A 6,247-nucleotide genomic window follows, 5' to 3' on the forward strand; every position below is an offset into this window, starting at 1 on the left:
AGTACCTTTTTAGTAGTTCACCATAAGTTTTTCAAACAAATGTGATATATTTTTTTACTAGCTAAGTCACTTTTGAGATTCGAACAAAAAACCTCTTGTAAGAGAAAAGACTTTTCCCTTAATTTACCTTGAGTTTTACGAGTTAACCAACCCAATCCAAGTCTAGCACTAAGCGAGCCATATTCAAAAAGGGGCGGCCGAGGACTTGGAATAAAGCAATCATCAACTCGGAAATTTTCATGAGAAGTAGTGGAAGTGAATGCATAATAAAATTAGTCACTTATTCTCCATTAATTATGAATTCATGTTCATGTTTTTCTTGGTAAAGTGTGGTTTGGTATGCAGCACTTGCGGCAGGGGCAAGTGGAAAAACATAGCGAAGTGGAAGAAAGCGGAGACAATGGGTCGCTGCACTCACACCCCACTAGGCCACTACCTTAGTGCTCTTGGGTGCCTTTCCCATCCTAATATCTATGAGATATATTACTTGATTTGGGACGCTACTGTGTGCAGTATTTCAAATTAATAATGCTCTGTCATGTAAGTTTTTTGCTCAAATTAAAATATATGCAAAAGTTTAAATTCTTGTCATTCGTTGTTCAGAAAATGGGAATCGTGTAAAGGATATTGTTGATTTTGTTTCTTTTTTTTGAACACATAATATTATTTACACTAAGGGAAAGGAAGTGGGCTAAGCCTCATAATGAGCTAGCAATAAAGTGGTTCAAATTCGATTTTGGCTAGAATCGAACATAAGACCTCACACTTAAAAATGAAGAGGAATGTCACTAGACCATAGTCCTAAGTGGTTGGACACTGTTGAATTGGTAAATACTAAACAAAAGAAATAGTCGAGGGTATCCTGAGGACCTGAAACTTGAGAAAATATATGTAAAAACCGATGATTCAAACTTTAATTAAGTCACATTGTGGAAATTGAAATTTTGAGATTTCATATTAGCTGAACTAATTGACGTGTTGACTTTGAAGTCTTTTCCCTACTTACTAAGAAATTGTCGTTCCTCAAAAATTTAAATGTTTAATCCTGAGTCATTTCTCAAAAGTTTAGAGACTTTGTTGATCACGCGTATAATGACTCCAAGTCCAAGATATAAGATATAAGATAACGCACAAAGTTATATTCGGAACTTACATATGGGAATTACCTACAGTAATGAGGACCTGAAACCTTCAAGATCATCCACCATTTCCATATGCATAATACATCTAGTTTGATGCTTGCATTCCTACCGAGGGTTGAACTCATTCTTTCACTTCCAAATAATGTATCTTTGTCGAAAATTTTCATAATCGAAACCGTTCAATCTCTTAATCTTCTTTTGAAGATCATCTCAATTAAAAATCAAACAAATAAGTGATAGGGATGATCTTCAAATGAAGATTAATAAATTGAATGATTCCGATTATGAAATTCCTACCTTGCATTATTTGCAATTGGAAAAATGAGCTCATCCCCATAGGAGAGTGCAAGTATTATCCTTATATCTAGAGGGGGATTAATCTATAATTGATATAGCCTATTGTTAGAGATGATGCTGTTTGACCCGAGCCTTCCTCGTCTGTTGTAACTGATTTCATAATGTTTAATTTTTAATCCGTTCATATTTCAAATGTGTTATCATTGCGCATAGATTGGCAAGGTATGGTCTTTTAGTGGACCAAGATTTGATTTGGTTCGAGGAACCCTTGGATATAATTGTTTGGCTTGTTACTCGTGGATAGAATTTATTTGTAAATGGTGTGGAACATTTTTTTCCGTCGACCGTGTTGAAATTTCCGGCAAGATTTTTACAAATAGCTCCACACCACACAAACAATAATTTGAAAGCTTTAAGTCATGTACTAATATAAACGAGGCAAAGTTCAAAGTCATGTACAAATAACTCCACACTACACAAACAATATTTTGAAAGCTTTAAGTCATGTACTAATATAAACGAGGCAAAGTTCAAAGCGAAGACAGAGAGAGAGAGGCAAAGAAACAAGAAAAGAAAAACCACAAGCAGCATATCTTTGTCCTTCTTTAGTCCTCTAAAACCCTGAGGTACGAGTCTCTAATTGCACTCGTTTTCCGACAACCACATTCATAAGCTTCCGCTCCCTTGGTGATATTGCACAGCAGGAGAGTCCAATCTACATCACTGAAACCAAGCATTCCTTTAATTTCTTTGCTTTCACCATCACGTTTGGAGTCCAGACCAAAAACATATGAGAAATGGGGAAAACTCAAAGCAGGGGAACATCATCATACCAAAAGAAAGGATAGAAAAACATGCTCATTAGTAAAATCAACGCTAAAAATTATTAGCCAATTGTAGACAAACTGTAAAACAAAAAATCAAATTATAATCACACTGCTGTGGTATAAAGGAGCGTAAGTAAGAGCAGTGGCCTTTAACCGATGTCCACATTTTTTTTTTTTTCACGGAGAACTGAATTCAAATGAAGAAAAAGAAGACTATCAAGTAATCAACTCATTCCAATTATTTCTAGTAAATTGTGAAAGATAACAGCTTTAACAAATAAATGAGCATAATTGTTATAGCATTATAAAACTTTGTCGATATAAAACTGATAAGGGCCTAGGAGGGTCTCAACACTCAAATATCTAACCAACAATCGAAAGAAAGCACAAGAAAACATATAAAATTGCACTCACACTTGGTTATATTATTTTGCATGCCATCGTCAGCGTTGAGACATCCAGCTTCAACATACAACTTAACCCAGAGGGTAGCATTAACCATTTCTCTCTTGCTTTCCCGAAGAGCCTCGTGAATGAAAATGCAAACCCATATGAACAAATTAAGAAAATACGAATTAAACCCGTAATTTAATCTAATGAAAATCAAAAGACCTTCAATAATTGAATGTCAGCTTAATCCCTTAACAAGATTAATTAAAAACAAAAATTGAGCAACAGATTAAGAAAGCGCAAATCTTCATTGATGGGTTTCTTACAGAAGATGTTCATGGCGACTACAATGAGGGCCTAATTGACAAAACACGGCAACACGAGGCTGCAACAGATTTGTGCTGCGGCCAACATGTCATGAATCTAGATGCTGCATCGTCTTCCACTCCAGCACCGGCAACCTACACATCTAAATGCTGATAGAGAGGAGTAGAATCTTAATTTTGTTGGAAGAGAAAATTACGAAAAAGGAAATTTTATCCTACCTTTTTGGAACAGGTCTACGGGGCCGAGGCCCCCACTTCAATAACAATGGTATTATTTCCAATTTGGTAATTACTACCTGTACAATCCATCATGTATGGGGTTTTGTCATAAAAGATCCCGGTATTAGTCAGAGCGAGGTAATCATATTTAAACTCATTCTTTTTTCCTTCCCCACCGATGTGGAATAGCCAACATACCTTTTACAATTCTTACAAATTTAACCATTAATCCATGTTAAATTTCTAAATTGCCTCCCTCTCTTCTCCCTTGTCTCTTCCCCCTCTTTTCGACTCCCACTGGTCCACCACAGCGCCACCCCACCCTGTCTCTTCTCCCAAATCCAGTTAGGCACTCAAAACTGATGTAAAGAAATATATGTGGGGAATTTATCCTTCAAATTTATTGTGTTCCAAGTAAAAGGGCTCCAAACTATCACATCTGCCTAGGCTGGTGGAGATTTCACTGATAACTTGTTTGATATATTTAGCATTGCGAGATGTACCAAATCACCTAGTTCACTTGGCAGTGAACCAGTCAAATAATTGTCGGCAATGTCCAAAGAAATTCAAAGATATGAAAGCTTAGTAAGGTATTCTTCTCATAAGATTGCAACTAAAAAGTGTAAGTATTAACAAATCACGGCAACATCACCGGCGGTTACTTTCAGTCGAAGTTTGGTGTTGTTGGTCTCGACACCAAGTTAACATACATTTGTTGTTCTTAGATTTTAGGCTAGTTTTTGAGTTAATTTTTTATTCAAGCTTCGCAAAACAGGCTTACCATTTACCAAACAAGTTTTTGAGTTGGAATTTGATAAACATTTTTTGAGTTTAAAACCTTGAATTCAAATAAAGTACCAAACGGGCTCTAAAACTCCCAAATTAACTACAACCCTAGCCAACTATCTGGCTAGCGGACTCACTTTAGCTTCGAGAGCCCCTTAGATGCTCCTGCATCAACTGATAACGCTACTACAAATTCGAAAATTTCAAGACCAACCCAATATGCAAATCTGCATAATTTCAACAATTTCATCAAATTGCAGGGTTTTTATATTCACAAATCATGAAACTTACGCCAAATAATAAAAGTGGTTTACTTTTGTAAACAATTCATCAGATTACGAACTAACAAAGAATGTAATTTCAAGAAAATGTGCAAGTTCATCATCAATGAAAAGCAGTTCATTGCCCCATAAGTACAAAAACAGAAAAACCCACAAAAATCCATATTTTTTTCCTTTTTTAATTTCTAATTACTCTTTCAACTTCTGGGCGCTTGCGATTTTGCCCAATTCCCATCACAGAAAACAAATTGTGGGATTTAAAAAGGCTGTGTAAATAGATGAAACAACTCATGAATTGAACAGAAAAGGAACCCTAAAACGGCTAATCGAATGGGCATTCAGCTAGAAATTTAAATTTCAGATGGAAAAAATTCAAAATTAAGCAGCAGTTTCTACATACGCGAAAGCTAGTGAGGAAGAATGAGTAGCTAAAGGACCAATGCTTACCGAAGATAGCTGGGGAGGACTCGGACGAAGGGCTGCTACTGTATGAGAGATGAGAGCACAAATAACACAGAGAATCGAATAGGGCTAATGTTTTGTTTTCTTTTAAGTTTCAATTAAAAATTCATACAACAATTTCAATTTTTTTTTTCTTATTTATTATTGGGTAGACTAGATGATGTTCACCTATCCTGACTTTTTATACTCTTTTTAATTTTAATAGTCAAATTAATAAATTAAACGAAAACAACTAACAAGATTTAACAAGTTGTGTGAAAATTAAAAAGCGTTTATGTTGATAACTTCACTTTTATCAAAATGGCTTTATATAATTTAATAAAAAACGCTTAATGAATTACTATAAATAAGAATGATAAAAACAAAAGAGCGCTGATGATGGTATCGTAAATGATTTTAGTTTGAGTGCGATAATTATATCGTAAATAAGTTAAAGCTATTTCTTTATAAAATTTGTAATTGTCCTTATGATTAAAAAAACGTTCATTAGATTTTTTTGGATAAAAATAAGTTGGTGGGGGCATTTTTCAATAGTCTTATAATTTTTTATTTTTGTGGTGGGAGGGTAAGTTGGCACGTTTAAATAGGACTCAAAATTAAAGTTAAAGTGGTAAAAATAAAAAGAAGGTCAAAAGTTAAGCATAATTAGTAAAAGGTATAGTATGTGAAGCACGTGTATAACTTTACCAAAATAATACTCTGAAAATTTCGGCCTTTTTTTTTAAATTTTAATATTTATTTAATTGATAATATGTTAAAAATATGGGTAAAATATGTGAATTTTATATGCATTATTGAAAGACATGTGAAAATAACGTGTTTTAAACGTGAAAAAAATTTGTATTGTACATTGGAGTTTTAAAAAACATACAATCTAACGAATAATTAATACGTGTATAAAAAAACAAAACTTTTTAAAATACATATGTACATATATAATAAGGATATTATATGCAAATTTACTATGACAATGCTAAATATTTTGAGAATTGTTATTGATACTTCAGAAAAAATCATTATTTTCTTTTCTAATAAAACATATGGTAAGAAATGTTAGCAATTTTCATATTAAATTTATTGTTTTGTTTTATACAAAAACGATTTTATGGGGTGGAAAATCAATCCTAGAACTTCAACTACAACGAAAAAATGCTCCTAACTTGAGCGTCCCCTTCACTCCAAACCTTTTGCACCAATGTTCTAAAAATTGGCCTAAGTAGTGGGTGGCCGCCGCGATTTAACCATAATTGGAAGAAAAATCGGGAAAAGAATTAGGCGGTCGTTGGTTGGCCTAGGCGGGTATCTGGGTGGCCTAGGCAAGCGCTGAGCGGCCTGGGCGGGCATTACCTGAAACTCTCTGGCTCTGTCACAACTCACTGTCTCTGCATGGCAACATCACCGGTGTCCAAACACATGGATGACTAATTGAATAAATTGAAGAGCCTTTTAGCAGATCGGAGGACCTGATCCAAAAATAGGAGATTGGAATAAGAGATTTGACTTATATAAGGAGAAGG

General features: G+C 34.4%; 2 long non-coding RNA genes across 5 annotated transcripts in view; one reads left to right on the plus strand and one right to left on the minus strand.

Annotated features, from left to right (window-relative positions):
- Window positions 1-6,247, plus strand: part of LOC108868621 — a 30,415-nt gene that overhangs the window by 5,914 nt on the left and 18,254 nt on the right. The gene's annotated exons all lie outside the window — the stretch shown is intronic.
- Window positions 1,839-4,889, minus strand: LOC125472829. Of its 4 annotated transcripts, none has more exons than XR_007254742.1 (3): window positions 4,716-4,848; window positions 2,681-4,214; window positions 1,839-2,162 (listed from the first exon to the last, which is right to left on the minus strand). It is a non-coding gene; the product is annotated as an uncharacterized LOC125472829 (long non-coding RNA). The 4 variants fall into 4 exon arrangements; XR_007254743.1 differs by having other exon boundaries at window positions 2,681-3,278; window positions 4,125-4,826; XR_007254741.1 differs by having other exon boundaries at window positions 2,681-2,792; window positions 2,983-4,818.

Source organism: the organism of the source record quoted next, unplaced genomic scaffold (genome assembly GCF_019419815.1).
Source record: "Pyrus x bretschneideri cultivar Hongxiangsu unplaced genomic scaffold, Pyrus_bretschneideri_v1 Contig11, whole genome shotgun sequence".
NCBI classification, from domain to species: Eukaryota; Viridiplantae; Streptophyta; class Magnoliopsida; order Rosales; family Rosaceae; genus Pyrus; species Pyrus x bretschneideri.